Genomic DNA, 22907 nt, shown 5'->3' with positions numbered 1-22907 from the left:
TGTCTTTGTTTCCTATCCATCAAAAGATAACAACAGCCCTCTTGGCTTTGCTATCTCTCGTTTATATTGTCATCTGTGATGAAAGATTCTCTAAAACAATGTCAAGTGTAGCCAATCTACTTGACAGCTTTCTTATTGATTCACCTCTGTGGTGCCTCACCGTTTCCTGGACAATGCTAAGTATTTCACATTCATTACCTTTGCTGTGCTCTCCGTATTCCTGGAGCCTAGCATCCTCCAGTATAAAAATTATAGAATAGATATAAAAAGATGAGCTGTCAGTGCAACCTATGGCAGCTAATCCTTGACATCAGATCTCTGGAATGCCAAAGCCTGAGACCTTACACAAAAGGAAGGGAAATGAGGGAGAGAATGTTTTACATAGACTGGCTCAGCTCAGAAACCTGAGAGCTGAGTTCTAACATCCTCTTTCATAAGTGTTGTTTACCAGACCAACTGTAAATACTATGAGTTGGACAAATGCCTCTAAGAAGGGCAGAAAAAAAATTATATAATTTAGGACATAAACACAGAATAAAGAGAGTATGGGTTTTACATCTCTTACAGTTTCTGGGCAGTCACTTTCTTTCAGATACTCCTCCACAGGGCTGTGAGACTCTCATGTACAAATCAAAGTCCGCCTTAATAGATTAATGTTACAGTGTTGATAGAAGACAAAATTAAGCAGGAGGTGAGCTAGCTAGAGAATAGGAGCAAGGGGTAACTAGGGCCACAGGATAAATCTAAAACAATGAATAATAAGAAAATAAGAACACAAAGGAGATTTTCTGAAAAAAAGAGGTCAGGGAATTTGGCCAGAGTGGAAGTGACTGATTTCTTAGTTTTACTTGCTAACCTGGCTAACTCTGGCCAGGGCTGGGCCTGCACTGGGAGGCATAGTCATGCTACCTGACAACACTGAACAGCAAGCGTTTGGTCACAGGAACCAGTGGGATAAGTCGTTCCACATGTTAAGCAAGGACTACCTTCCTGGCTGCTTCTCAAGCCTGGATCAGCACACTGCCTCCATGTAATTTTTCTTTTCTTTTCTTCTTTTTTTAATCACATGAGGCGGTGAGATGAGAGTCATACTCAAGCTTTGCTGATACATGGCTTGGGCTGGGCCCAGAGTGTTTCTACAAAAATCTGCCTAGGCCTAGGCCTGGAAGCTTCTGCCTTCATACAATCTAATCTTCTGCAAGTCCGGGCATTGAAGGTTTCACCTTCCAGCCTCTTTCTGCTAACCTAGACCTAGAATTTCTTTTGAGCCTGTGAGACTTACTTCTGATTAAGGTCATCTTTTCTAGTTCTTTCTGCACTCTGGCTGTCTGTTTCAATTTAGCTGTTCTGGCGAAAACTCCTCTCCAAGCTGACTGTTTCAAACTGACTTCTCTCTGATTCTTACTGAATTTCTCTGCTTGGAAAAACTGCCTTTGAACTCCACAAACCAAACTTCAACAAACTCACCTGCATCCAACTTAACTGCACTGCCTTAAGAACTCTCTTGCTCTCTTTCTACAATGCTCTTCAGCAGCTTCTCTTCATAGGATATGAGAGTTGGGCATATCCTGTTGCTGACTCATTCTGTCAAAACCTTCTCTGATTCATCTCGTTGTCTGCCTCTCAATTAGACATCATTGTTCGGGATTAATGGTGTGTACTAAATTCCAGCCAGAGGGATCAAATTGTGTGTTCCAGCCAGATCACACAGACCTAAGTCTTTGGATGTAATCACTTGCAAGAGTAGCCATGATGCTATATTGAAATTCCTCTACATCTCTGAGGTGGACCCAACACATTAGTCTTTGATTTTCAGGTACACTTAGTAGCACTCTATGAGGACTAACCAAATGTACCCTTGAAACTATGCTTAGGACTGAAACAAATAAAATGAGCCAGAACAGCATGAGGTGAGGTGAGCATTTCAGACCAAACTTAGTAGATTGGCTACCAAAGGGCATAGCTTTATAATGGAGCAAGACCAGGCAATCACAGAAGGGTATACTGAATTCTGACTGAGATACCCAGGGCTTCAAAAGAGGTGAGCTCCAACAGGCTAGAGGAGACTGAAGCAGGATTAGTAAAGAGATCCTTATTTATGCCCTACTACACTCCTCTTCTTATCAGCAGCAGCAAGCCTGGCTAAAAACTGATGCAGGAAGAGAATCCTTCCAGATGGAGTTTCCAGTTCTCAAGGGAGAGGGTTTGCAAATCAATGTATGTGTTTGTGATCATACATGTTCCCTGAGCTACTTTCTACAATGTGACCTGAGAGGAAGGTCCACTTTCGCAGAATACTTTCCTATGAAACTCAAACAAGAAAAGTCTGTATTTATGAGGTCTGGGACTCGCTTCGCCAATGTACTAACCGTGTGAACGTGGGAGCATTTTAGGCATTATAGAGTCACTGGATGCCACAGACCTTCTGTTCTGACAACAAAAATGTCTGCAGACATTTCTGGTGTTCCATAGAGTCTGACCTACCTCTGGTTGAAGATGCCTGCTCCACCCCCAAGACTCACTCTTCAGACAGAGTTTGTAGATGAGTGGCATCTGCAAGCCCTGGGGTCTTATTAGAAATTCAAGATCTTGGGGTTGGAAAGATGGTTCAATGCTTAAGATCACTGGTTGCTCTGCCAAAGGATCTGGGTCTGATTCCCAGCATCCATGTGGCAATGCACAGCTGTCTGTAACTTCAGTTCCAGGGGATATAATGCCCTCTTTTGGCCTCCATACACACTGCACACAAGTTCACAGACATACATACAGGCAAAACATGTACAGACAAGAAAACTACTACATTAAAATACTTAAGTGCATGATCTGAGTGGTCCATGCCTACTTCATATGAATCTTCATTTCCTCAAGGTTTCCAGGGGACTGATGTTTAAGTGACCCTTTCCAGAAAGTCTCCTGGTTGCTACTTTTTCACTGGCATTGTCAGCTCTACCTTTCTCATCTTGTCTGTTTATCTTTGGAAAATACCTCAGGCTGTGCACACTTACCTGTGCAGACTCCAGAGACACAGCTTTTCCCAGATGCACTTTATATTATTGCTGAATTTTTTCTAGTTCCAGTAATGCTCCAGGGTGCTCAAGAATAATATTCAGGAGGCTAGCAATGACTGGAAGCGAAAGAGGGATTTTGAATCTTCAAGTCTGTAAGACTAGCTCAATGAGTATCTGCATTCCACAGAGGCCCACCCTGATAGTCCCTTGTTTATAAGCCTAGGAAGAACATCTTGGCTGGTTCTATATTTGGGGTTTCCAGGCTTCATCAACTAACATTGCATTTGATTCTATTACATGAGCTGACACTGGGAAATATGGCAAGTCTTCCAATATGACACCAATGGACACTCCTATTTCATGGTGGACTTTGATTATTAGAGTCTAGAATAATTGTTTAATACACCTTCTCAGGGGTTTGGCTTGCAGTCTTGAGTACAGTCCCAGCATCACTAATACACTGTCCCTGCTTGCCCGCCTAATATCCAACTTACTTTTTAAATTGCTGGTCAGCAATTTTATATTTGTGTCTTCATCTGTGGTCTAGATTTGTGTGGTTTGTGGTCATTTAGCAATTAAAGCAGGAATGGATTTGGGACACACACACACACACACACACACACACACACACATACACACACACACACCAGTCCCTGAGAGACAATGTGAAAATTGAAGCTTCCTAGGGTTGACTGTGTGTTAAGACAAGCAGAGTACCCAGGGCACATCCATGCCCTCTAGGGTTCATAAGAGCTGACTGTAGACCTGAGCTTGAGCATCAAGTCTCTGTCCTGCCTATTACATAAATTCCTTCCAGAGTTATTTCTTTATCACCACTGTGGTGAGCAGCAACTAATTTTTTTGTTGTTGTTGTTGTTGAAGACCTCATATTTTGTTCCCTAACTTCAAGTCTAGATTTTCAGTCAGAGAAGTTGGAAAATTCAATATTCCCATATACAAAGGAGATGACTTCTAACTTTAAGATTAGAAAAGTGACAATTCTGGACTTTTGGTTCCTAGACCCATGGATACCACAAACTGGTTAGCAGGTGATTTGTCTGTTTGTTTGTTTGTTGTTCTGTGTAGGCTTAGATTTTTCATACACCTACTTTAGTTAATGTTCTTAAACATCTCCACCTTCTTTCCACTTCAGCTTCTCCATCCTAGATGGGAGATTCGTAGGGAAAGGGGGCGTAGACCTCTTTTAGCCAATCCCTGCTGATACTGTTGTGGGTTCTTTGTGATATACCAATCTCTGTTGTCAGGGTACCAGCAGCCCAGTCAAACAGCAAAGCAGCAGACCACAGCAGCAGCGGCAAACAGCAAGTGAGAGCAACAACTATAGCACCACTCAGCAAAAGTGTCTGGACTGCGCAAATAGCACAAGTCCACCAAAGCAGCAAGGCTCTGCCAAAGGAGCATGAGGAAGTCTATGGAGCCATTTCTCTCTGCAAAAACCCGCGAAGGAATGCAAACCCTTGTAGTGCATGGTAATGCACAAAGCATCATCTCACCATCTGTGGGATTCTGTTGATCTCTTCTCAGAGTCCACACAAGGGCATTTTCCAGCTCACAAAACCACACCCCTCCCATGAGGCCGTTTCCAGCTGACACACATCACCACATGCCTTTTCACCGGGGCTGTTTTCTGCTGGGGTAAAACATTCCCACATCCAACATTTGGGACCAAAATAGAAGACATATTCACATGACATAATTGAGTTTCCAAAGAAACCAGAAACTTCCCCTTTGGTTGTGTCTGTTGTTTGTTTCCCATCTCAGCACACACCCATCTTTCTTTCCAATTCATTTTGAGCTTGTTCTTGGATCTTCTCAAATCTTCCTTGGTAGTTTATCTTCCCAATCAACTTATCTGCTAGAAGATGCTGTAAGAATTCTGCAACCACTTCTTGTTTTGGTTGCTCTTCTTATGTTTTTGTGTCACCAGCAACTACCTCCCTGCAGAAGACAATCAATTCCTGGCGCTCCTGCAAGCATCCACCAAAGGAGCTTTCTCAACATTTCAGCAAAACTGGGTTGTTTTTCAGACATGCTCTGGGCAGTTTCTTTGGCAATTCAGGGAAGAAGATTCAGCAGCACCCAGCTTCAATAAGTGTTACTGTATCTCCATCTACAGCAGGTGGTTTTCTGTTTTCCAGTGTCAGGCTGTGGCACCTTAGTGAATATAAATGTCATCTAAGGGCCATAGTCATACTCTCTTCAACACATTGGTAAAGTTGATGGAGGTACAGGGGTCTCTGAGTTTTCTCTCACTCCACAATCTACTGTTTTTATGATTTTAATGATCTTTTGCTCTTTTTAGTAATTGTGCCTATTTTACCAATGTAATCATCCTGTACTTTAACTCTTCTGTTTGCATTGGTGCCATGTCTTCTGGATAAGCCAGATTCACTCTATAGTGTCCAGGTGATCTACATAAAACTTGGGACAACTTTACTTTCAGAAGACATCTGAAGGAAGAACAGGGTTGAGGTATGAACACATCCCATGCAAAGTGAAGGTATGATAGCATAGAAGTCTTAAGGGGTAGGGCTTTAGGCGTAATTAGACCAAAAAGACTTCCTCATTAACAGCACAAGGAACTGAAAAACTCAGACACAGGTCTTAGGCCATGTGAAGGCACAGAGGACGTAGGCTAAGGGTCTATCTTGGAAGCAGATGGCAAGCTCACCAGAAATCTGCCGAAGTTGATGCTTTATCTTGACCTTGCTTTGGCTGTTTTGTTGTAGTCACACACAATGGATAAAGACAAGGACCTTGGTAGGGGATTATCCACTTCCTCATAGTTAGATTACATCAGCTTTTTCCTGGTACAGCTATCAAAGAGTGACGCAATGCTCACTGAGAGGTACCTTAGGCAGGAGCTGTGTAAGTCTTTGTTCGGATGTCTTAGGTTCTGAGCCGTTGCTGAGTAGCTCTTTCTTTTTCTGGTTCTGACCACAGTTTTCTTGACACCAGTGTTTGAACTCTGGCTGTACAAGAAGACTTTAGCTTTTCTTCATACACACACACACACACACACATTTATATTTTTGGAGAAATGTACTGATTCTATCTATCAATCATCTATTTATCATCTATCTATCTATCTATCTATCCATCTATCATCTGAGACACTGTAATTGCCTTTGTCTGAGGCACTGTGGGGTCTGTTTGCATGTGTGCTTAGTTATATGCAGCATTAGGATTTCCATGACTAGCATTCTGAGACTGACTTTCTGGGGAGTTAAAGGAGGCTTGATTCCTGAGCTCAGGTTTTCTTGTTATCTGGGTCAAGGGCTCATCTAACTTATTAGATTTTTTTTTGAATGGCTCTAATTGCCTGGTTTGGCTTGAAAACATACATTGCATTACCATGTCCTTGATTCTGAGTTTAGAAGAATCTGAAACAAGAAACATGAATGTCATTCATTGTGCATGCATTTGTGTGTTTTATGTAACAGCACTTGATCTGATGCTTAGCTTAAATGTTTAGTAGTGACAAACTGCAAAACAGATTCTTAGCTGACCATCTTTACAAATGGATAAATAAAACATGCCTCCAAGTGTGCTCTTTCTCGGCATAGCCTAATTATTTCATTCTCTTTTCAATAAAACTGATATAGAATATTGTCTTGTGGGTTCATATGTGCTGCCTATGTACTTAAAGCACAAAGCATTGCTACAAATGGATAGATACACCCAGCTCTAACTTGGCTAGTACCTGAAGCACCATACTAAACTTAACTCAGCAGAGCAAGCAAACCTTTGCTTAAACAAAATGTTTACAATATATTATATCTCTTATTCTAAACTTCTAATGGAATTTCTAAAATGTGTACCTTGAGTTCCTGATGGCCCTTTTGCCACCTCTTTTGTCTATTACAATTGTGCTTTTACTTGGGGAAAGATAAATGCTTCATATATTTGTTTTATAGAGGTACCTATTTGAAATATATTTTGTGAAAAGTTTGACTTTTATAGATTGTGAGATTTGAAAGTGTAGCAGGATTTTTCTTACATCTTTGTGGTCAGTTGCTTAGTTCACTTATTTTGCATCATAGCTCTACCATAGTGTGGAACACATTAAAAGTCTACACTTCAAATAAAAACTTCAGTGGACGCAGGACTAGCCACAGGATTATCAACATGGATTGCTGCAGCCATGAATCAGCTGAAGGAATGGGCGGGCATGGGAGTGTTAGCAGGCCTTCTGGTGTTGGTCTCCTTGGTTTGCCTGTGGTATATATGCAAGATTAGAGTCTCACAACAGTGTGATGCAGCCATGATCATTCAGGCCTTTACAGCCATTGAAGCAGGACATTCTCCCCAAGCATGGTTGGATACCATAAAAAGTTAATATGATACGCTCAGGATGCGAGGCTAAGCACTGCACTCAGGGTCAGCCGCTTTGGACCCAGAGAAGAGCATGTCTGATTGCATGCGGGTTGATGTCCCAGGTCCCGCCTCTGAGAAAAAGGTATCGGACGGTCTGATGCTCTTTGGGTGGATGACACCTAAATGAACATCTGTACAAAGTCCCAATTTATTTCTAATATCAGAGATCAGACCTCTACTCTTGCCTGATGCATCTAAAACAAAAAGGGGGAACTGTAGAGAGCTGCGGAATGCTATGCCTTAAAGATGGAGCTGGTTTCCGCCTTCCACCTTCCCGATGGTGAGTGCTCTCTGTCACGAACAACTCCACATTTGGCTAAGGCCGAGGATCTGGCTTGCTTCCATGTATGTGGTCCTATCTGCATTGCCCCCGTGGCATGCCTGGGTTGGCTACCCAGAGGCTATTTAAGCTGTGGGCTGGCTTTCTCCGGGGTCCGAGGATTGTTCAATGTTCCTGAATAAACTGCATTGAAAAAAAAAAAAAAAAAAGAAATAGTCCCTGTTCCCCTCACTTTGGAAAACCAATTGGTTACTGAGCTACCACAGGCTACATCTGAGTGGAGGTTCTAGGTTATATCCATACATGGTCCTTGGTTGAATATCAGTCTCAGAAAAGACCCTATGCCCAGATATATTTGGTCCTTGTGGAGCTCCTATCCTTTCCCCATCAGACTAACTCCCCTTCTTTCTTATGATTCCCTGTACTCTGCCAAAGGTTTGGTCATGAGTCTTTGCTTTGAAAACACTGCTAGTTAGAGTCTTTTCAGAAAGATTTTATGTAAATATAAACTTATACTTTTACTCTCCATTAAAGACAACGTATGCAATGTTAAAAAAAAAAAAAAACAAAACTTCCTAGCTCCTGTCTGGTGGTGGGTCTCTGTATTTGTTCTCATCTGCTGCAGGATGAAGCTTTTCTGGTGAAGGCTGACAAGTCATTGATGTATGAGTATAGCAGAATGCCCTTAGATTTATTTATTTATTTATTTATTTATTTATTTATTTATTTATTTTACTATGTTCTCGTAATAGAACAGCAGTATTTGATTTTACCTTAGGTCAATGGGATACCTAGTGTCAGGTTCTTGGTCACTCATGCATTACTGGGTATCAGTCCCATCTCATGGAGTCAAATGGGATGTTGGTCGGATACTCCCACAAGTTCTATGACATTATTACACTAACATATCTTGCAAGTAGGACACCGTTGTAAATCAAAGAGTTTATAGTTGGATTGGTGCTTATATTTCTCCTTTGGTAGCTTGCAGTGTATATTCCTGTACCATGAATACCTGTCAACAGTGCTAAAGGTTCTAAGCAGGCACCATCTTGGCCTCTCCATACCGAACGAGTTGCTTAAATGATCTCTTCAGCAACAGAAAATTACTATCGGTTTCTGAAGGACCACCAATAGCCTTGTCAATAGCCTGGGTTGTTTTGCAGTTCCATGGGATTGCCATGGGCCAAGAACCCAATTAGATATAACCTATCCTCAGTACTGGGAAATTCATTTGCTGACAGGAGATATCCTTTGGGGGCTCTGTCTCTCCCTTTATTTGGCACTTCTACTTAGATACATATATGTATATATATGTATGTATGTATTTCAGTAAGCTTCTACTGTATTGAGTTTCCATATGACCCTCAAATGGCCATTAGTTTTAGCTGCTCCTCTGTGTACCCTGCCCCTCCACTCACACCTTGCTCTGTCTTAAAGGACACCAGGTAATAAAGTTCTTCTAGACACAACAGGGCTGGAACACATAGTAACTCACAGAGACTGTGAGGGCATGCCCAGAACCTGCATGAGTCTGCATCGCACGGAGTTCTAGAGCTGAAAGGAGAAGTGACATGTGTCCCAATTCCTAACCCAGAAGATACGTCCAACAGGTAAGTCACTTGCAAATGAGAAATCACTTTCCTCAAGTAGGGAAACAAGCCGCTCTTTAGGACAGGCCCCAAGCCCAGCAGAAGATGCCCCAAACAAAGCCAGTTCAATAGCATGTTTGGGAGTTCTTTGTTTCAGGACATTAAAAAAAAAAAACAACATATTTTACAGGTCCTTTGAGGATATATCGTGGTTTCTGGCTTTATGTTTATATGGGATTCCTGTGTGTTGAAACAGTCTCTGTTGCGTTTCTTGTGTTTTTTTCCTCGGCTCTTTTTCTTGTTTCTTTGTTTGTTTTGTCCTATTCCAAATTGCTTGTTTCTGTTTTATCTTATTTTAGTATTATTTCTTTTTTTTAAATTTTTCATCAATTACACTTTATTCATTCTGCATCCCCCCATAAGCCCCTCTCTCCTCCCCTCCCAATCCCACCCTCCCTCCTCCCTCTGCTTGCATGCCACTCCCCAAGTCCACTAATAGGGGAGGTTCTCCTCTCCTTTCTGATCTTAGTCTGTCAGTTCACATCAAAAGTGGCTGTATTGTTGTCTACTATGGCCTGGTAAGGCTGCTCCCCCCCAAGAGGGAGGTGATCAAAGAGCAGGCCAATCAGATTATGTCAGAGGCAGTCCCTCTTCACGTTACTATGTAACCCAATTGGACTCTGAACTGCCCTGGGCTACATCTGTGCAGGGGTTCTGGGTTATCTCCATGAATAGTCCTTGGTTGGAGTATGAGTCTCTGGGAAGTTCCCTGTGTTCAAATTTTCTTGTTCTGTTGCTCTCCTTGTGGAGACCCTGTCCTCTCCAGCTCTTACTATTTCCCAGTTCTTACCTAAAATTCCGTTCACCTGCCCAACAGTTGCCCATCCAGCTCAGCATCTGCTTTGATAGTCTGAAGGGCAGAGGCTTTCAAAGGCCCTCTGTGGTAGGTTCCTAGGTTGTTTCCTGTTTTCTTCTTCTTCTGATGTCCATCCTCTTTGCCTTTCCGGATGGGGAATGGACATTTTAGTTAGGGTCCTCTCTCTTGCTTAGTTTCTTTAGATGCACAGGTTTTAGTGGGTTTGTCTTATTTCTTTTTTAATAATTATTTTTATCAATTACAGTTTATTCACTTTGTATCCCCCCTGTACCTCCTTCCTTCCTCCCCTCCCAATCTCCCCTCCCTCTACCCCACTCATGTCCCTCTCCCAGTCCACTGAAAAGGGAGGGCCTCCTCCCCTTCCCTCTGATCCTAGTTTATCAGGTCTATCAGGAGTGGCTGCATTGTCTTCCTCTGTGGCCTGGTAAGGCTTCTCTCCCCTCAGGGGGAGGTGATCAAAGAGGAGGCCAATCAGTTCGTGTCAGAAACAGTCCCTGTCCCCATTACTATGGAGGCCACTTGAATACTGAACTGCCATAGGCTACCTCTGTGCAGGAGTTCCAGGCCATCTTCAAGAGTGGTCCTTGGCTGGAGTATCAGTCTCAGAAAAGACCCCTGAGCCCAGACTTTTAGGATCTGTTGCTGTCCTTGTGGAGCTCCTCTCCTCTCCAGGTCTTACTATCTCCCACTTCTTTCATAAGATTCCCTGTACTCTGCTCAAAGTTTGGCTGTGAGTCTCAACATCTGCTTCGATACCCTGCAGGGCAGAGTCTAGTGCCTGTTTGTTTTTTAAGGAGCAGCAGAAAAGGTGTGGATCTAGTTAGGAGGAGAGGTGGGAAGGAGCTGGAGGATGGAAAACTGTCACCAAACTATATTGTATGAAAAAAAAATCTATTTTCAATAACAGAAAAGAAAAACATTGCCTAAAAAATGTTGCCTACTTCTGATGGCCTGAATGATATCTTGAAGCAAAATTGCTGTGGTTGAAAGACAATGGAGTTTGTTATGAAACAGAATTTTCCCAGGAGTACCACATGACTGCAGGCTATTAATTATCCAGTTTTATTGTTATCTTTTGTTCAGAACAATAGTGCTCCCAAGGTCCCATGGAACTTTTCTCCCATACGGTTATGTCGGGTTTTGATTAAGCATCATACTATACAGTTCATTAACAATGTATCTTAAAATGAGTTTTTGATTGAACACTTTTATTGGTCATTTACTCTAATTGATGGATTCTGCTGAAAATTTCACATAGAAAATTTGCAAAGACAGTTACAATATGTTTCATTATGTATCACTATGCAACCTACCCTCACCAAAAAACATAATTTTATTAAAAAAAGACTAAGTTTCAAAAATTAGATATTGATCTATGGCAAGGCACTTGTTCTTCTCATAGTTTAATTACAAAACAAAATCTATTGATATTGAATAAAAGTAAAAAAAAATTGGGAAATTCGATAATATGATTAATCTATCCCATTTTCCTCCAGGATCCAAGTCAGGCGTCAGGGAAGTAAATCAACCATCAAGTTCATCAGTGTCTTGAACTCCTTAGCTGGATTCTCAGGCAAGTTACTAAGTTTCTCTAGTTTTGGCAAACAGGAAAGTGAATCGAGTACCTTTCAATGTTCCTGTCACTTCTTCCTCTTTTTTTTTTTTCTCTGTAATACTTGTTACTAAATGAAAGTCCTCCAAAAGCTTTTAGATTTTAAGCAATATAAAAGATTTGGGGACAGCATTGTTATTACTATTACTGTTGTTGTTTGTGTTTATTTATTGTTGTTTTGTTTTGTTTTGTTTTGTTTTGGAGCACAGATGCTCATTCCGTAGTCCAGCTTGGCTTTATCCTACCGAGTAACCCAGTGTGGCCTTGAAGTTGTAACAATCCTCTTGTCTGGGCCTCATGAGTGTTAGAACTACAGACGTGTATCTCCGTGTGCAGCTCAGATTTAGGAAACTTTAGCCAATAGTTCTGATATTTACTATACAAACATGATAGAAATATGTTTCACTTGTGTTTCCTCTAACTGAAATGGTGACTAAAAGATCAAGGGGACAAAGTACACATTTTCATACTTCTCTTTGAAGTGAGAATGATTGGACATGTCTATGAACAATGGACCACTGAACATATCTGTGAGTCTTTGTCATTTGCTGTCATAAAGAATTTTAGTTGCTGATCGTAGACTGTCTTTCAGGAAAGAAAGAACTAGTTATTACTTGCTTTTCTAAGTACTGAATATTGATTCTTATTATTTTTGTCCTTTACATGGTTTCTCTTTTCTCCATTGGGTACAATATAAAGCCTATAAGTTCAAATGTGCATTTCTAACATTGCAGTGAAATTCAGGAGGTGAACAATGGAAAGTTAGTCAACTATTTGGACACAGATTGTGTGTGCCCAAAAGTGTCCAGTCTCATGGGCTTGTAAGAAAAGGAATCCTGAATCTAAAGATGAAAAGTCTGAATTTTATCTACTGCAAAAGAGCATCATGTTTTTCACATTCCTACTGCTCATTTTTAACTCATCCCTACTCATCTTCCTGCTCCCTTATCCCCATACCTGAACTCTCTTATGGATCAATATAACACTAGCCACTAAAAGGAAAAAAATGTGTTATGCCTTTACTAGATTATTTTTAATCTGTCCATTATTCCTTTAGGACATTCAGTGGATTACAGATCTTCATAAGACTGTCTCTGAATTTATTTATAGTTATCGTCAATGTTTCATCCCTTTATCACACATCTTCTTACCTGGAACCTCCACTTAAAGCAAAATGAAAAAAATAGAATGTACAGAGAGTGAATTCAATGTCACGGGGTCAGGCTGAAGACATCCTTGAAGTTCATTTTCATGCTGATTTTATTTGTTCCCCACATGTGACATGAGTGAGCAAGACATCCTTATCAGTTGGTGACATATGAAGCCATACGGAAGAGATAATTGATCAACCGTTTTGATGAAGGAGGGCCTACAGAAATACTATAGATTTCCTGCCTTAAAGTAAATACACTTTTGAGAATTTCTACATATATCCTGTGGTACATTTGTTTTGGTTAAATGTAAAATGACACAGAATCAAGACGGTAGCCGAATACCAGCTAACAATCCCATTAACATGTGTTATTGGACAAAAAGTGAAAAACAGGGAAACTTACACCAATAAATGGAAAACAACATAGCATATATATCCCATGAGCTGTCAATTCTTAGGTTTATCATTATAAAAATAGAATATAAAAGAAAATTTCAGTTTTCCAACCTGAGAATCAGATGAGAGCAGAACACCTTATCTTTATATCAACAATTGGCTATTTTGAAAAAGCCTAGTTTAGTGGTTAATCATTCTGACCTGTAGCCTTCAATCTGTCTCAAACACTTAAGCAACAAACTTCATCTCTAGCATTTAGCCTCTTGGTTACTATGTGAGATATTCTGTAAAAATCTTTTTTAAAAAATGTGTAGCACATATAAAGCTTGTACAAAATAGACATGTGTTGTTGGTATAACATGAAATGAGTTTAATCTACAATTTAATAGTTAAGTAAATAATATCTTTTGGACAACTACAAAAGATTTCACATGACATTTCAATTAATTCAGCAAGTCAGAGCTAAGCTTACTAGAGCGATGAGCATTGGTCATTTACAGCTTTTGTACACAAATCCTGACTTGTTCAAGCTTCTAGATAACATGACAACACACAAACATGTCTTTTCAACCTGTTTACATCATTAACTATTGCTGAGGCCAAAAGACATTCTACATGCCAGAGGTCTCCAATGCTTTACCTTCCATTCTCCTGAAGATGATTTCTCTGACAATGCAGGCTAAAGGGGCATCATCTTGATGTGGAGAAGTACAATGAGCCTTTAAGATTCTGTTGTAAATCATATTGTCACCTGTGAAAGATGCCACAACCAACTGAATACCAGCTTGCTTCAGCAGAGTTCTACAATGGAGGCATTCTATCCAGCATGCTCACAAGGTGCTTCAGTTTATATTAAAATTGTCATCTGAGGCCCTCACATCCCAGGTCTCCATAATTAACAATATACATCGAGTTTCTTTTAATGTGAACTAATTAATATAAAGACAAAAGAACCACTTGGTTTAGAATAAATCCGAGCACTGTAAGAACTGGGCATATTTTACTAAATATTTAACTCATTTTTTTACAGTAAACCACACTTGGCAGCCTAACATGATGGGGGAGGGGGAGTGCAGAGATGGATGAAATTAAATCAAATCCCAGCTTTGTGATCATGGGCAATGATTTTACCCCATGCTATTAGTAAAATGGAAATGACAATTTATTCCTATTTTACATTGCTGTGAGATTTTAATGGAAAAATTTATTCTATGGTTCTGTGTTGGACTCACCATAAAGGAGATGCTCGGTAAAATAACAGTTAATCTCAGTTTAAGACATGCTGTGAATGCTCACAAACTCCACTCCACAATAACAGGATATTATTGAAACTTTGAGACAGATCCATCTGAGAAGCTAAACCATGACAGTTTATTTTGATGTCTCATTAATATAGCTACCTATATACTACTTACTGATTATCTCTGGAGCCTTGACTTGAGTTGGATATTAATGTGGACAGATAATTTCTGTTTTCAGTTATAAAGCATCGGTATACAATAAAGAAACAAACAGATTTGTCAGCGGTGGGGCTGTGACTGCCAGCTAATAGTTTTTGCACAGATTTATCTAGGTTGGAACAAGAGGAAGTGAGGCCTTTCCAAACATGTCCTTCAAGTTAAACTATGGACATTTGTTCTCTCACTTTATCATCAGCATCCCATTACATGATTTTTGCACAGTAGATGACTCTAACTTCTAACCTTATAAATGACTTTTTTCTTTTGTAGACGAGAATAGCTTTAGAATTGAATTCTCATAGGCTGAATATACAAAATAAACTTTGGGATTCTAGTTAAGACACAGGTTCTTATTCAGTAGGTCTAAGGATCTGTGAAACTACATTTCTCCATGCACCCCAGCCAGTCTGTGCTGCCAGCCTGTGTCCCACTGTTTGAGAGCAAATCTCAAGGCATATCCCAGGTCACCTTGTGCATCAGCTCTTACTGCTTTTTCAGTAGTTTTCTTACATTCAATTAGCATGAGCAGAATTTTAAATGTTTATTTCCTTAGACCACACCAGCCATGTCTGAAATAAAAACAGAAGCAAAACAGCCGCGATGGCTGTCTTAAATGCTTTTAGCTGTTTGTCTCCAAGAAAAGCTTCTCCAAAGAGGGAAAAGCAAAGATAAACAGCCCATGGTTCTGTACCAACTTTTAAGTGATGACCAAATTGTATATGATGATCTTTCGGACAAATTTAATCATTTTGTTTGTTTCCTTGTTTGGTGTGTGTGTGTGTGTGTGTGTGTGTGTGTGTGTGTGTGTGTGTGTTTTGAACATTCAGTAGCTTGGTTTTCAAACCAAAAAGAAAGCAAACGTCTCTCGTGGAAAAAAAAAAAAAAGAAGTCACCCTCATGACATTAGCATGTGGCTCAGGCCTCGCCTATGCCCCAGGCTGAGTATTCATGGTAACACTCTACAGTGGTCAGTCTTGACTCCTATCCAGTCACTGAGAACATGTGAGAAGTGGCCTCTGTGAACCTATTAATAACTACAATAAGGACACGGTGGGCAGCTCACTGGACTCTCCACCATACTCTCAATTCTGAGATGTGAGGCTATTAAAAAACATTGCTATAAACTCATTATTTTAAGAGCTGTTTCTTCAGAAAAGCCTGGGCCAAGCATTCCCGAATATATTACCGTTTCTAACACAGACTCTCACTGACAACATTTTGTGGGCATCCATCTCACATTAATATTGAGCCAAGGAAATAATGGTCCTTGTTTCTCTCCTTGAAAATGACAGGAATAGTGGGTACTTGTTCCTTCTGCAAAACAGGAAATAGCTAAGCCAGCAGCATCCACACTGGTGCCATTCCTGCCTTGCTTTAGTTATCCTTTGAACCTTGCCAACTTCTCCATAGTGCATCTGTCTACTAGTGAGGAAGAGGCTTGTGTGAGAGATCTGCTGGTAAAGGTTATCTCGGGAGCACATGATAAGCAGTTCTGCCTTATGAAGTCTTAAAGGGCTGTGTAACCAGATAGGCAGGCAGAAAATGGGGCATCTGGTGATTATTTTCTCAGATTAGGAACGGAATGTTTCAGAATTTGGACTTATTCCTTCACAAGCCAGGCCTAACCTAATAATTACTCTTCGGTTCCTTTTTCTCTCACCTTGAAGCCATGAATGTTCAGGGTTTAGTGTCTTGTGTCTTTATGAGATTCCCAGAATCCATGAGATTCTCATTCACCAGATAATTAACAAGGGGTGAGAGGATGGGCCAAGAACAGAGAAGCCAGGAGGAGCTTTCGTAAATGGATTTATCATCGAGGCTTAGAGAGACTTCCTCTTGGTACCCTTGCCAACATTTAAGTGACATATTTTATTTCATCCTTTCTGTTGATGGTCATAGACCCAAATCTCACCTCAGGGTCTGCACACATATAAACACAAGAAAAAGAATTGCTGAGGCTTCCATTTGTTCTGTTAATTCAGAAGGTCCTGCAGTGAGTCCCAAGATCAATAGAGCGCTGGCTGTCTGCCTTGCATCTCTTCCTTGCCAGCTTCCATTGCCCCAGATTTGCCTCTTCCTTTCTTCACTTGCTGTTGAGACTCTAAGCCACATGAGTCTCATCATCTCTTATTTCTCATGGTGACTAAAATGAACTTAGTTGCAATATAGTTTCACTCTGAAATTTTACCTTCTTAACCTTTCAAGGCAGTGAAAGGAGTCCCAGAGATCATAGAAACAATTCTGGGTCTACCAGTTTGCTTTTCTTTTTTTGTATTCACATGGTATAAAGGTGAAGAGCTTTAATCATTACTTAAACAGAGGGTGAAAGTCCAGAAAAGTCCATGTGACCCATACTTTTCCTCTGTACTTTTTTGTGTTCCTGTTCCCCTGTCCTTTTTCATTTGTGTGTCAAATGAGCGTGTGCACATAAGTAAGGTAACACATATGCCTACATGAAAGAAAATAGTTTTAAAAGCCAATTCAAAATGATAAAACTCAAACAAGGAAGGCACAGTTCAGCTGTAGGTGGAAGCTCATCTCAGCATCATTCGAGATCCTTGTTTTGGTTTCTGGAAAGCTACCTTGCTTGGGACTAGTGTTTCTTTACAGCAGAAACCAAACCAAGGACGCATAATAACGTTTTCTTCCTAAAGATGTTCTTGAGATGCTGTCTTTTGTCTCCCTAGGACACAAGATAGCTTTTATCTACTCCGTCAGCTATAAAAAAATATTCTCTACTTATTAAGAAGATACCGTTACCTTTTCCTGAATTTTATATTTCTTTTATTATCAGAGGAATATAGAAGAAAAGTATGAGAATGGAAAAAAATTAATGTGCAAAATCAAAGAAATGTTGGCTTTAAGATCTTGCTAAGACAATCCTCTACAATGGAAAACGTTCTTGAGGTATCTCCATCCCTGATCTCAAGCTGCACTATAGAGCAACAGAAATAAAAACTGCATGGTAATCACATAGAAAGCAGTTATTGGATCAATGGAATTGAATAGAAGACCCAGAAATAAACCCACATACTTATGGACACCTGATTTTTGACAAAGATGCCAAAACCATACATTGGAAAAAAGACAGCATCTTCAACAAATGGTGTTGCTCTAACTGGATATCTACATGTAGAAAAATGCAAATAAATCCATACTTATCACCCAACACAAAACTAAAGTCTAAGTGGATCAAAGACTTTAACATAAAACCAGACACACTAAAACTATTAGAAGAAAATTTGAGGAAGAGCTTTGAACTCATTAGCACAGAAGACTACTTCCTGAACAGAACACCAACAGCACAGGCTCTAAAATCAACAATCAATAAATGGGACCTCATGAAACCGAAAATCTTCTGTAAAGCAAAGGACAATGTCAGCGGAACAAAATGACAGTCTACAGATTGGGAAAGGATCTTCACGAACCCTATATCTGACGAAGGGCTAATATCCAGAATATATAAAGAACAGAAAAGTTAAACAGCAACAAATGAAGTAATCCAATTAAAAATGGGGTACAGACCTAAACAGAGAATTCACAATAGGGGAATATCGAATGGCAGAGAAACACTTCAAGAAATGTTCAACATCCTTAGCCATCAGGAAAATCAAAACAATCCTCAGATTTCACCTAACACCCATCAGAATGACTAAAATCAAAAACTCAAGTGACAACACATGCTGGAGAGGATGTGGAGAAAGGGGAACCCCCTTCCATTGCTGGTGGGAATGTAAACTTGTACAACCACTTTGGAAATCAATCTGGCACTTTCTCAGACAATTAGGAATAGTGCTACCTTAAGATCCAGCTATAGCACTCCTAGGCATATATCCAAAAGAGGCTCAAGTATACAACAAGGACATTTGCCCAACCATGTTCATAGCAGCTTTATTTGTAATAGCCAGAAGCTGGAAACAACCCAGATGTCCCTCAATGGAGGAATGGATACAGAAATTGTGGTGCATTTACACAATGGAATACTACTCAGCTATTAAAAACAAGGAAATCATGAAATTTGCAGGCATATAGTGGGAACTGGAAAAGATCATCTTGAGTGAGGTAACCCAGGAACAGAAAGACACACATGGTATATACTCACTTGTAAGTGGATATTAGACATATAATATAGAATAATCATACTAAAATCATACTTAATCAAGAAGGAGGACCCTGGGTACATGTCCTCATTCAGAAAGGCAAAGGGGATGGACACTGGAAAAGAAAAGAAAAAAAAACAAAAACAAAAACAAAAAAACAAAACAAGGAACAGGACAGGAACCTACCACAGATGAACTCTGAAAGACTGTACCCTGCAGGTACAAAGCAGATGTTGAGGCTCATAGCCAAACTTTGGGTAGAGTACTGGGAATCTTATGAAAGAAGGGGGAGATAAAAAGACCTGGAGGGGACAGGAGCTCCACAGGGAGAGCAATAGAACCAGAAAATCTAGGCAAAGGGTCTTTTCTGAGACTGATACTCCAACCAAGGACCAAGCATGGAGATAACCTAGAATCCCTGCACAGATGTAGCCCATGGCAGCTCAGTGTCTAAGTGGGTTCCCTAATAATGGGAATAGTTACTGTCTCCGAAATGAACTCAGTGGCTGGCTCTTTGATCACCTCCCCTGAGGGAGAAACAACCTTACCAGGCTACAGAGGAAGGCAAAGAAGCCAGTCTTTTTTTTTTCTTGATTTTATTATTATTATTTTTTTATCAGTTACATTTTATTAACTCTGTATCCCAGCCGTGTCCCAATCCCTCATTTCCTCCCAGTCCCTCCCTCCCTCCCTCATCTCCACCGTGCCCCTTTCCAAGTCCACTGATGGGGGGGGGCTCCTCCCCATTCATCTGATCCTGTTTTATCAGGTATCTTCAGGACTGGCTGCAAAGCCCTCCTCTGTGGCCTAACAGGACTGCTCCTCCCTTCGGGGGTGGGGAGACCAAAGAGCCAGTCATTGAGTTCCTGTTAGAAATAGTCCTTGTTCCCCTCACTTTGGGAAACCAATTGGTTATTGAGCTAACACAGGCTACATCTGAGTGGAGGTTCTAGGTTATATCCATACATGGTCCTTGGTTGAATGTCAGTCTCAGAAAAGACCCTATGCCCAGATATATTTGGTCCTTGTGGAGCTCCTATCCTTTCCCCATCAGACTAACTCCCCTTCTTTCTTATGATTCCCTGTACTCTGCCAAAGGTTTGGTCATGAGTCTTTGCTTTGAAAACACTGCTAGTTAGAGTCTTTCAGATGCGCTCAGTAGACTCCTGTCATATGTTCAATGCACATCCCTTCTGTCTTTCTAAACGAGGATTGATCATCTTACCCCATGTCCGCTCAATTGATTATCTTTTTTAGGTGTATAGATTTCATTATGTTTATCATATCTTATAGGTCTATATAAGTGAGTATATCCCGTGTTTGTCTTTCTCCTTCTGGGATATTTCACTCAGAATGATCTTTTCTAGATCCCACCATTTGCCTGCAAATTTCATGATTTCCTCCTTTTTGATTGCTGAGTAGTATTCCATTGTGTAAAAATACCACAATTTCTGTACCCATTCCTCCGTTGATGGACATCTGGGTTGTTTCCAGGTTCTGGCTATTACAAATAAAGCTGCTATAAACATGGTTGAGCAAGTATCCCTTTTGTGTACTTGAATGAACTTTGGGTATATACCTAGCAGTGGTATAGCTGGGTCTTGAGGAAGCACTATTCCTAATTGTCTTAGAAAGCGCCAGATAGCTTTCCAGAGTGGTTGTACCAGTTTACATTCCCACCAGCAGTGGAGGAGGGTTCCCCTTTCTCCACAACCTCTCTAGCATGTGTTGTCGTTTGAGTTTTTCATCTTGGCCATTCTGATGGGTGTAAGGTGAAGAGATGGCTCAGCCGTTAAAGGCTAGGCTCACAACCAAAAATATAAGAAGCCAGTCTTAATGAGACTTGATAGACTAGGATCACATGGAAGGGGAGGAGGACCTCCACTATCAGTGTATTTGGGGAGAGGCATTATAGGAGAAGAGGGAGGGAGGGCAGGATTGGGAGGGGAAGAAAGGGGGGCTACAGCTGGGATACAAGGTGAATAAACTGTGATTAATAAAAAATAAATAAGTTTTAAAAATGAAAAACATACCCTATTGGGAAAAAGAAAGATCTTGGTAATGTTTCTATCTTAAAGACTCTCAAAGGTACATATGCTAATGGAAGGCAGCATCAAAGTGATAGAACCTCTAAGAGGAGTCACTTGATGGGAGGAAGTAAGCTTATTTGAGGTGTGACCTTGAAGAAAAAATCAGGGCCTTGTTCTTTTTGGTTCTTTTTCATGCCTGAAAAGAATTCACATCATCATGTCACATGATGTCACAGTGATTTGTGCCTTGATCTTCGATTGGAACTTCTTGATGGGAGACTAAGATATTGCTTTCTTCTTTTAAACTTAATTTACCTTAAGTATAAATTGTGGTACATTTACACAATGGAACAAGAAATTTGCAGGCAAATGGTGGGAACTAGAAAAGATCATCCTGAGTGAGGCATCCCAGAAGCAGAAAGACACACAGAATATATACTCACTCATAAGTGATTATTAGACTTACAATATAGGATAAACAAACCAAAATCTATACTCTTAAAGAATCTAAACAACAAGGAAGACCCTAAGGAAAATGTTCAATCCTCATGCAGAAGGGAAAACAGGTTATACCCTGGAAGCAGGAAAAGAAAAGGGACAGACAGCACAGGATCTTACCACTGACCTCTGAGTGACTCCACTGATCGAGGTATCGAAGCAGAGACTGAGACTCGTAGCCAAACTTTGGGCAGAATGCATGGCATTTAATGAAAGAAGGGGGTTATAGAAAGAAATAATGGCCATTTGTAAAGTCAGATAGAGCTTCTAATGTTTTCTTTGGCAACTGCTATGACTAACTTCTGAGGGGCCCTGCTGTCTGTGGCAATGTTCCTCTTCCAGGTACTTGCTCTTTCCTTTCTGGAGTGGCTGTGTGTTCTTTAACCGAAGACAAATGAAGTCAATGTTGATGCCAGCTCAGGGAGGACTTTTTCATTAGAAACAATACTCCAATGATCAGTGGCCCATCTAAACTGAGTAAGGCTAGAAGAGAGGTGCAAGGAATCACTATCTGCTTGCTCACTTTCCTCTGATTATTTTTTGAAAGTCTTTGAGTAGGATCCAGGAACTTCCTAAAAAAATGAATATAAACAGGGTTGTTTCATTTTAGCTGCTAGTATGGGACTCACAAATGTAATCTTAATCTACACTCCATACTCCTGCCTAACGTGTATCCCTGTGCTTCATGACTGACAGTCCCTAGCCTGTACTGAGAAACCATCTGTCTCCACAACTCGCCCACACCAGGATGGAGTTATTGTCAATGTGGCAGCCAGGACTGCAGCAACAGGCACCCGTGCCAGACAACACAGGTGGTTGGGCTCATTGAAAGTCACCAACGAGACTCAGAAAAGACCAGTGATTGGTTGGGGGAGGGTTGAATCTGAAGGCACTATGAAGCCCAATCTAATGAAGCCTTATTCGAGTAGACAATGAACCCTAGAATGTATCCATCAACTCTGATTCATAGGGATGACAATGCAGTGCAGCATCAGACAATAGCCATTTAGAACATACTGTGGGATGTGGTGCCATGAACTTTGGATACATTCCATAATTGAGTCTACATAAGAGCCCTTGTGGAGAAGGCATTATTAGTAACCTTTTTCATAGACAGAGAAGGTAAAAATTAGTTACTGAGCTGTTTTATCCAGACAGTGATGGGTGAGTTGGACCGTATCTAGGCAACTTAGCTCCAATGTCCACATTGGAGATTCCAATGCTTTTCTTGTCCTGAAGAATGTGTCCTGATGGTCTTTATATCTAACTTTAGGGTTCTCAGTTTATTTAGAAAAACGATTAGGAAATACTTTAAATTTTTTCTCCCGAGAAAACTCCTCAAAAATCACTAGATTTCCCCCTCTCCCAGTTCCATTCATTTACCCACAAATTTCATTTTTCCTTATTGTGGAATAAAATTCTATTGTGTATATATCATGTTTTATTACCCACTCGTCTGTTGATAGACAACTTTAATTTTCTAGATATTGTGAATAGAGCATCAAT

The sequence above is a fragment of the Meriones unguiculatus genome, chromosome 10 (assembly GCF_030254825.1).
Source record: "Meriones unguiculatus strain TT.TT164.6M chromosome 10, Bangor_MerUng_6.1, whole genome shotgun sequence".
NCBI classification, from domain to species: domain Eukaryota; kingdom Metazoa; phylum Chordata; class Mammalia; order Rodentia; family Muridae; genus Meriones; species Meriones unguiculatus.
The sequence above is the reverse complement of the archived record's forward strand: the minus strand, read 5'-3'. Positions refer to the sequence as shown.